General features: G+C 43.8%; 1 long non-coding RNA gene across 1 annotated transcript; it reads right to left on the bottom strand.

Moving 5' to 3' along the window:
• Positions 1-459: 459 nt before the first annotated feature.
• On the bottom strand, positions 460-5110 carry LOC125757569 (uncharacterized). The gene is made up of 2 exons (XR_007415318.1): positions 5063-5110; positions 460-807 (listed from the first exon to the last, which is right to left on the bottom strand). It is a non-coding gene; the product is annotated as an uncharacterized LOC125757569 (long non-coding RNA).
• Between the last annotated feature and the right edge of the window lie 4368 nt (positions 5111-9478).

Below are 9478 nucleotides of genomic sequence, written 5' to 3'. Positions count from 1 at the left end.
TGTTTCTCAGTCTTATATAAAACTACTTATGTATCACTAACACACAAACTTTCTTGCTTTCTTATGTAAAAAGCTTCCAATAATTGTCTTGCTTTTGTGTCTTTGCTCCTGGCAGAATCTTCTCTAGGGGTGTGTTTTTTTTTTTTTGTGCATGAAGCGGTTTTAAGATGAACAGATACCAATTCTTCTGACAAGAAGTTTTCGTTCCTTCATCTGCCATTGCTGGTGAGATTCGTCCGGACTACTACTACTACTATTATTACTACCATTGTTGTCCTGGCTGATCTCTGTAGAAAATCATTACTGCTTTGACTACCTTATACATATTGGTAGTGAAACTGCCTTGCCTTTCTCTTAGTGCATACACCTGGTTTTTGCCTGTGCCCAATTTTCTCTTCACTGCTTTTAGGCTTCTTCTGTTCTTTAGAAAAGCATGTTCAATTCTCTCCATATTGCACCTTCTTATGTTGGCTACCTTACTCTTGTTTACTGTCTATTGGGTTGGAGGCTTTGGTGTTTCTTCAAGTGGCAGTAAACAACCTTGCGGTCCAAAATTTCTGATGGAGAGATGCGCACTTGTACGATGTGAACATGTTGCTGCAAGAATTTTGCGAATAAGTGCTGTAATAAGGAAGGCTCTCTACGTGAAAGTGCCCGTTAAGCTTTGGACATTGCTATTGCAGATCGCATATATCGATGCAACGAGAATCCCAATATCTTCCTTGTTGTACATCTCTAAAATATCTTTGAACATAGCCATTTCCATCTTGAAGTGGTACATCCTTTGGTCATCTTGCTGTGTTGCTTCTGAAATGCCAATAACAGTTACAATGTGGAAAGCTCACTTTTGTTGTTTACTTGAAGACATCATTTAAAGTGCATATCCTGACTCACTTAAATTTGTATTGACCTAGTACATGTACTGAAACAAGTGCACAACGTGCCCAAGAAGAAATAAGGACCCACAAGATTAGCAACATTTCAGTCTGTAACCAGAACAAGCATTCCAAGACATTCCCCAGGGCTGTGGAATAAAACCATGTTTAGAATAACAGAGAGCTGAGCTAGTTGGTAAGTATTCATTCTAAAGGACAGGGCGTGCAAAGACAGGGCGGCCACTATCGCGGAATGTTTAAAGAAGTACGTTATGCTAAGTCCGAGCATGGTTGCAGAAAGCAATGAGAAAAAAACATGTCGTAGGTATTCCTTACATTCATTGCATGTCTCACAGGCTAAAGAAAGTGGGAAGTAGATACAGCGTTAATGCTGTCTTTACGCCTGCCAATTATCTAGGTAAGATTTGTGCACTGTGCAGAGAAAGAATGAGCGAGTAATAGTAGACACGATGCGGAATAACATTTGTTTCATAAAACATGCCAACAAATTCACCGATTGCTGTACAGGTGTGGTTTATAAGGTTCCCTTTAGCTACAGCTGCTTCTACATTGGACAGACGAGCCGCTGTGTTAACCAGAGATTATTGGAACATAAAATACTGTTAAGCGGAGGCACACCTTCTAATCTATCTTTACATTGTCGAGAGTGTAAGTCCACGCCAAAATTCGATAAATACGCAGTTTTTTACAGGCATATGAATGAACAAACTCATCTAATAATCGAGGCATGGCATATTGATAATAGTGCGCATGCACGCGCACTATTTGCTCATGCGCATGCATGAGCTAACCGTCTATTAACTTGCATAAAGAATAAATCAACTGCCTTATCTTTCACGTATACCCCCACACGTGCTGGATTGATAAGTTCATCTATTGCATCAGCATGCGCAGATAAGTTTTCATGTCTTCTTTTTTTCCCGCCATTGTGTGCCTTTGCAGTTGATAGTTGGCGTTTGTGGTGTCTTGACTTCTTTCTTGTGTCAAAACCATGTTGTGCATCAACCTTGGTAACAGCAGCATGCTAGAACACACAGTGTATGTTAAAGTGTTCCTGAAACACTTTTCCAAGTAATCATATAATAGCTTATCAGTTTATTGCCTCATGAATCTATTGCCGCAAAATTTTTTCAAACCAGTAAAGAATGGGAATGAGCGGAGTTACGGATGACACGGTACTAAAAAGAAGTTAGCCACCTCGAGGTGCAATGACAATAATGACATCTGTGCAGGCTAGATGAGTCTTTCAATGATGTACCAGTATAGGGCACAGGCTGTGATACAACCTAAGTGTCACTGCTGCAGGTAGTGGTACCACTGTGATTTGCTTGTTTCAGGATAAGTTGTATACTGCTGTAAAAGTGGCCAGCTTGTTTTACTGCTTTCATGTTAGCAAGCCTGAAAACATCACTGCAGATCATTGTGTACACTTACAAAGTACCACCCAAGCAGTAAAGATTGTATAGGACTTCCAGACACTCCACTCTGATTACTGGAGTAAATTATTTCTTCTGGCAACAATTACGAAGAGGTAACCTAAGTTTGAAGACCTTTATCATATTAGTACATTTTGTAGTAACAGGTCGGTTTCGCCAAAAAAAAAGCTACTGTAAGGTGCATGAATACTGCAAAGTTTCGATACTGATAAAAGTAACAAGCAAGAAAGTCTTAGTCGAAGATCTATAGGGTATAAAGCATGACCGCTCAAGATTGCCCTGTATACAAAGATTGTGATAACCGCCAGCCGCATGTGCCCAAATGCACAGCCATCCAATAAAGTATTGTAACACTTATTTAAATATGCAGATGCCTCAGCTCAGTGTGAAAATATAGCCATTTCCTGGTAACGATACAGCTGTATATTTTATGCATGTTATAGTGCAGCCACACCATGCACATTTAGAATTCTGAAATGTAGAGTGTGTATACAACCATGCAATGTATTGAATTGTACTGTATGCCCCCTCACCCTATGCCTCTTACGGGGCCTGTGAGGTATTCTCAAATAAATAAATAATCAGACGCCTTCTAAAGTTGAAAATCGCACACAGAAAAAGAAAGTAGTGGAAAGACAGATGTAGAATTTCAATAAATGTAATTTTTCACTTTTTTGTGTTTACTAATGTGGGCCGATTCTATGATTTTTTTTAATGTTGCATGAAGCTTTAAAGGATACTCTGCTCATGAAAAAGTTGTTATAAGAGGTCATGAACCACCCGTCAGGCTTGGTGAAAAAATGTAGTCTTGGTGAGAAAACATAGTCAACGAGAGTTGGAAAGTTGGTAGATCATTAGAAACAACTGGTTGCAGTGTGAACTTGACACAAAAACAAAAGGCACGAACAAGCACCGCGTCTTCTTTTGTCCTTGTGTTGAGTTCGCGCTGCAAGCAGTTGTTTCTTTGCTCAGAAACCACATCCTGTGGAAAGCAGACACCACTATGAAAAGCTCAGCCAAGCCTTGCAGTCATGCGCAACAAGGAGAGATTAGAAGTGGAGCGTGAAGTTGCCATTTTCACAGGCACCCTCTTTTCATACAGGGGGCTGTGCTCACTCTCTTCGCAGCTGTCGGCACCTGCTTTTTGACATTGAACAACACATAGCAGGCCAATATCCCACATAAATAAAGAGCGGCATTTGGATAAGATGCGTTTCTTGCCACCAAGGTGCTGCCACACGCTGGCCCTGTGCTCTATAGTAGCCACACTCATGCACAGGAATGACAGCAGAGAGCAATCGTGTTTCATCATGCATGCTCAAGCTCATGACGTGAATTCTTTCCTCTATGCCATCCCTCCATGTGTACCTTCAAGCAAGCTGAGAGAAGAGGGGAAGCACTGAAAGCGTGTGACAAATCCCTGTAACTCTATTCGTTCTTGACGAATTCAAGAAATTTTTGCGGCAATCGATTCGTGAGGCCCGATACTGAGGTCATTCGATGATTACTTGGAAAAGTGGTTGAGGAGCCCCTTAAAGAATGAAGTAGTGGAACACTGCAAATTGTATTGGTAACTGCCCACTTTCTTACAACTGTGCAAGCTGCTTTACACCAGAATGATATGTGCTTTGAGCAAGTTTCTAAAGGAAGTGATATCAACCGTTGCAGTCAGTGTTCTTTGAAATCTGTTGCATCCATAGCGATTAAAGTGTGTATGTGTGCATGCTATTCACAGTTTTAATCACAGTTGTACGTGGGCTGTTTGAACCAGGTGGCGTCTTTGCTAGGACAAAACCAAGGGAAACGACAGCTGTAATAATAGTGCAGCTGGTCTACCAGAAATACAGCAACTGGGTGCTTGTGCCAGTCAAAATTTTGCAGGTAGTCAGATTCTAACGCAACAATATCTGGCAATGCAGAATTTACAGCACCACTACACAGAGCTTGTAATGCAGAGAAGTGGCCATTTCCAGCTTAATTTTCTGCTTTGCCTTGGCTGATGCAGCAAATTATTTTAGCATTCTACACAAACCAGACAAATGGGACATTTGTCAGCAGCGCCCAAGGTCACAGGGAATACCTAAACTTTGCACAAAGTTCCAATGTGCACTGTCCTATGTGTTGTCTTGCCCATACAAATTGATGGTAGGACTGCATTACATCAAACGTGCTGCAATTGTTATGCCTGTGCCCCGTGCTGCGAAGAAGCACAGGGCTGTGAAGAAGCACTCTTGCAGCGAAGTGAGGTACGTAATAAAAATGGTACAATTAGCGCTAGACAGTTGCACTGAGAACCATGTAATGTATTGGACAGATGGTAGCGTCGACCATCTACACGTGAAGTGTATCATGACATATCAAATGGAACGACACGGACATGTAGTACAAAACAGTAACTCTATTACATTGAAGCCTCCCTCCAGCAAAATAGCTGCACCGATCAGAAGCTGCAGTAACAGTAACATAATTGCACCAAATCAAGTTTCGGGACTGAGGCCGTAGCGTCACGTAAATAATGAATTGTTGAATGCAGTTCCACCTCGACTACAACCGAGCTCGAGCTAAGCACTTCTACTGTGGTGCTCACAGAGGGTGCAAATTCACAAAGGTGGAGTTCGAAGGCGAACGGCACACAAACACAACACACCAGGCAGAAGGCCTGGCCCGTTTAACTCATTTGCTCCGTCGCGCGGTAGAAAACATCGCAGGACAGCGAATGCATAAACTTACTTTGGCGTGGGTTGACACCGGCGTGAAGCGCGCATGGCCTATGCGTGGGCCTATGGCTGCCGATCAAGCTAGGGACAAGTGGAGCTAGGGGCGTTCTTCTCCTCAGTACCTAGGCCAGTGGCCGTCTTCAGGGAGAAAAAGTGCCTAAAACAGGCGTTTCAGGCTCTACCGAATGGCGGCGCTGCGGTCGCTCCCTGTAGCGGCCACGAAAACAAATGTCGCTCCGGGGAGAGGGTACGTTGCCGCGGCGCAAAAAATGTAAACGAGTTTTCGTTTTCCTGAGTGCCCGCGTGGCGGCGCTACCATCGTCAGCAATGGGAGTCTTCGCCCCGCTGCTGTAGGGCTGCTGCTGTGTTTCGTCGTCGCTGCAGGTTTTCGGCCGAGCATTGCTTCGTCAATACGTTTCATTTTTCAGTTCCTGTAGTTGTGAATAATGTAGATTGGTAGCAAGGCTTGTTCACGGGCTGCTTTTCATGTGAAGAACTCCGTGCAGACAGCATTTTAGATGTGCTGACCATTGTGAAAGCAAGGCTTTGGCAAGAGGTTGCGTGCCGAAGCCATGCCTCAATGCTCTCTCAAAAAATAATCCAATTCTATGTTGTTACGCGACTTCATTTTTACATTAAGGGGCTAAACACAGACAGAGCAGGAAAACGCCAAAAAGCAAAGCACTTCAAGATAAGCCGCTGCACTTAAAATTTTTTTCCTTGCTATAGATTTTTTAAATTTTATTATTGTTCCTGCGTTTAGGTTTTACAAGTGTAGGTTAAACTTGAAGTATGAATCTTCTCTGAATATTCTTTTTCTGTTTCACTGACCCAAATACAAGAAAATGCCAGATTTGAAAAACAAGCAAGATAGTATGTTAATTGCCACTCGCCATGCATACTATAGCAATAAACCCTTAATTCAATTGTGAATGGTGGCTTTGGTCCTTGGCGTACCATCAACAGTGCGATTAATATGATCTACCAGAACGTCAGTAGATCTGTATAAAAATGCATGTGTTTGAATGGAAATGTGTCTATTATTTGTCATTTTTTTAGTATTTCTTCTGATTCAGTGTCTTCACTTATTGTGTGAACAATATGTGTTGAGTATTCATGTGCTTTTGTGAACTTTTTAAATTTATGCTATGCTAAGTATGCTATTGAAAATATTTAGCGTCTCTTTGTGAGTATTTTTCTAGCATCTATTGGGCTGTTTTAGGAGACATGCTTTTTGCCGCACACGCTGATAAGTACAAAATGGGGCAAGGCCCTCTTCAAGCTATTTCAGCTTTTTTCCATCTGTTTTCACTTTTAAAAAAAATGAAAGTGATTGATACGCATGGCTTTTGTGGAGTATATAAGGTCATTTTGCTGCCCCACCAAATAAACTTTTCACTTATTTCCGCGAACGATTGTTGTCTACATTTTTCCACACCTTCATTACAAATTCATTTTTCTAAATACGGGAGTGCGGACAAATAGTTCTGTAGAAAAGAGTGCATATGAACCTTTTAGGCATATTATAGTGTCAGCAGAATTGCTAACTGAATTTTGCACTCAACTGATAGCGGTGTTTGCATGCAATTTCTTACACAAATATAATTTCCAGCATGTGAGGGGTCTTCAAGAAGCAAAATCTGATTGTATGGTCTACCCTTACTTTCGGTCTTTTATTTTTTGGGCATGATTAGGATAGGTCTTTCCTGCTGTGCACTCCCACACATTTTCTTGCACTTTTCAGGAGAATATATCAACTGAGAGCGCGTAAGGTGCTTAAGTTTGTAGTAATATTGTTTTATTTAGTGAGAGTATGACCTCACTAAAGAGACTACCGAGTACAAACGCTAGCATGAAAATATTAGTCTCTTTTATCTAAAGGCAATCGATGTCAGTGCACGTTAAAGAACCCCGGGTGGTCGAAATTTCCGCAGTCCTCCACTACGGCGTGCTTCATAATCAGAAAGTGGTTCTGGCACGTAAAACCCCATAAATTAATTAATTATCTAAACGCAATAAAACTGCGAGATCTTTTTTTTTAAGCGAGAGCTCGCTACTGCAATACAAAACTGGCGGTTTACAGCATATATTGCATCCGGCGCCCGCTGATGACGCGCTCATGTTTAGCGATACTTCATGCGCCAGAACAACGGCCAAAGCAAGAATATGCTCACGCAAAAGAAAGAAAAGCAACGAAAATGGCTATGTACAGGGGTTGCACAAGAGTAGTTTGTGCTTGAAGCGCTGGCAAACTAACCTTCGCGCTGAGGGCAACAACGCGTGGCTTACATTGCAGGTGGTGGTGGCGCCATCTACCAGGTGAGACATAAAGTGCGTCAGTGCACGGCCTCCAGTCAGCCCACTACCCCTTTCTAGAACACTTTACCCTATTCTAGGTCACTCTAGTGCGGTGCTAAAGTGAGCTAGAATAGGGTAGTGGGCTCACTCGCCGGCCGGCGCTATGCATTGCGGTGACGCCGCCAATGTCACAAAAACGTGCTTCGGCGCGCCTCCGCGGCGCGGCGCCACCGTCGCATCAAATGTAGTGAGCGTTGGCGCTGGGGCAGTTGCTGGCTGTTTGGAGTGGCGGTCGGTGCGTGCGAGTTTTGTTTTTTTGAGAACTCTTCGCGCTTTGCATCCTCAATCTGCTGGTTCTTCTGCGAACAGCGATGTGGCCTGACAAGCAGTGACCGTCTCACGAGGTTAAAATGCTTCCGAGGCGGCAAAACCACTGTTTTGCGCCAGGCTGTCGGACAGGTTACGTCCACGTGAAGGGCAGCACGAAACCGTCTTTGTTAGGCGTTCCGAAGGATACAGCCCTGAGGAAGCAATGAGGAAGCCCTGGGAAAGGAATTTGCATCGAGCGGACAAGGCACTGGACGACACATCTGCCGTGTGTCAAATTCATTTTGAGCCGAAGTATGTGCTACGGTACTACGTGCATATATAATCGAAGGGAACGAAGTACGCACACCACGTGGGAAACCTTGCCTACGAGAGGACGCTGTGCCTACAATCCTGCCTAGCTTGGCGTCGTATTTGACAAAGAAGACACCACGAGAAAGAGCGACCCGAAAGAGAAAGCAATCGGGAAGCGTTCAAGGCGAGAAGAAGGTACGTTCTCGTGCCATTGGCGATACTGTTGAAGCAACTGCGCCCAACATATGATGAATAAATGTTCATGTACTTGTGCCCAGTACCCGAGGAGAGTGGCTTCCTGTTTTTCTTATCTGTGGATTTTTACAGTGTTTGCATAGGAATATTCAGTGGAGAAATAGCCAAATTACAGAGCCAAGGTACTGGAGATCTGCAGAAAGAATGAGCAGCTCCAAGTCTTTAAATGCTGTGGTATGTGTAACATTAAGAGCTCGTGGTAAACTACCGAGTGTTTGTCAAGGTCAGCATCGGCAGTAATTTCACATGCTCGTAAAAGGCGTGCGTGACGAAAGTAGTGCCCAAGAAATGCAAAGAATCCAGTTTACAATTGATAGCCGCAAAACGCGTAAGCTTTGAAAAGTTCGCCATCGCTGCTTATCACTCGTAAGAGCAATTTATATGCATCTCAAATTTGCGCAGCATCCCTTGCATGCATCGAGTTCTGCATGCAGTTTAATCGCGCGTTCGCGCGAGTTACAGCGACAGAGTTTCAGAAAAGAATGTTTTCTGCAGCTTTACTCGCACGAGTACTAACGGTCTTCCGTGTGTTTCATTTAACATCAGATAACTAGCTAACAGCAGAGCTGCATACACCATGCTACAGTGTTCTAGATGGTTACCGTGCCTTACGCGCGCATTACCGCGCATGTAGGCCAACTAGAGTGTACTAGATAGGGGTAGTGGGGCGAGGGAGAGCCGGCGGCAATGGCGCGCAGTGAGCCTCAAAGCACGACCTCCTCTATAAACTTACGACCTGCTCATCGGCGCTCCCCCTACGGCGGCGCGCGGTCCTGAAAAGTTGCGGATAGGGACCGAAAGTGCCGTCAGGTGCCGCCAGCACTTACCCCCATAGCAGACGATGCGGCGGCTTCGTTTACATTGAGCGCACGCTGGTCTTGGGTTCCTGGCGCACTAGTGAGCGCGTAATTGTCGCATTTTTTCGAGTTTCTAGCGTCTAGACTGACTGATTCACAGAGTTTTACCGTCCGAAAGCAACACTCTGGCTATGCGAAGCACCGTAAGTGGAGGGCTCCTTACTAATGTTGACCACCTGACCCAAAATCTAAGCGCGTGAAGGCCTTTGCATTATGTATCCGTCTACGTGCGAGCAGCGGAAACGTGTAGGCAACAAAAAAATCAAACATAATATACAAAGAATGGCCTGCAGAATGCAGTCCTTATATTCCTGGCGTTATTTCTTGCAGTGGTGCCGTACCTTATCGTTCTTTATAGCTGTATGTGCAAAAATAATTCGTCCAAGGGCTGATGGTGG

Source organism: Rhipicephalus sanguineus, chromosome 3 (genome assembly GCF_013339695.2).
Source record: "Rhipicephalus sanguineus isolate Rsan-2018 chromosome 3, BIME_Rsan_1.4, whole genome shotgun sequence".
NCBI classification, from domain to species: Eukaryota; Metazoa; Arthropoda; class Arachnida; order Ixodida; family Ixodidae; genus Rhipicephalus; species Rhipicephalus sanguineus.
This window is presented reverse-complemented; position numbering and strand designations above follow the sequence as displayed.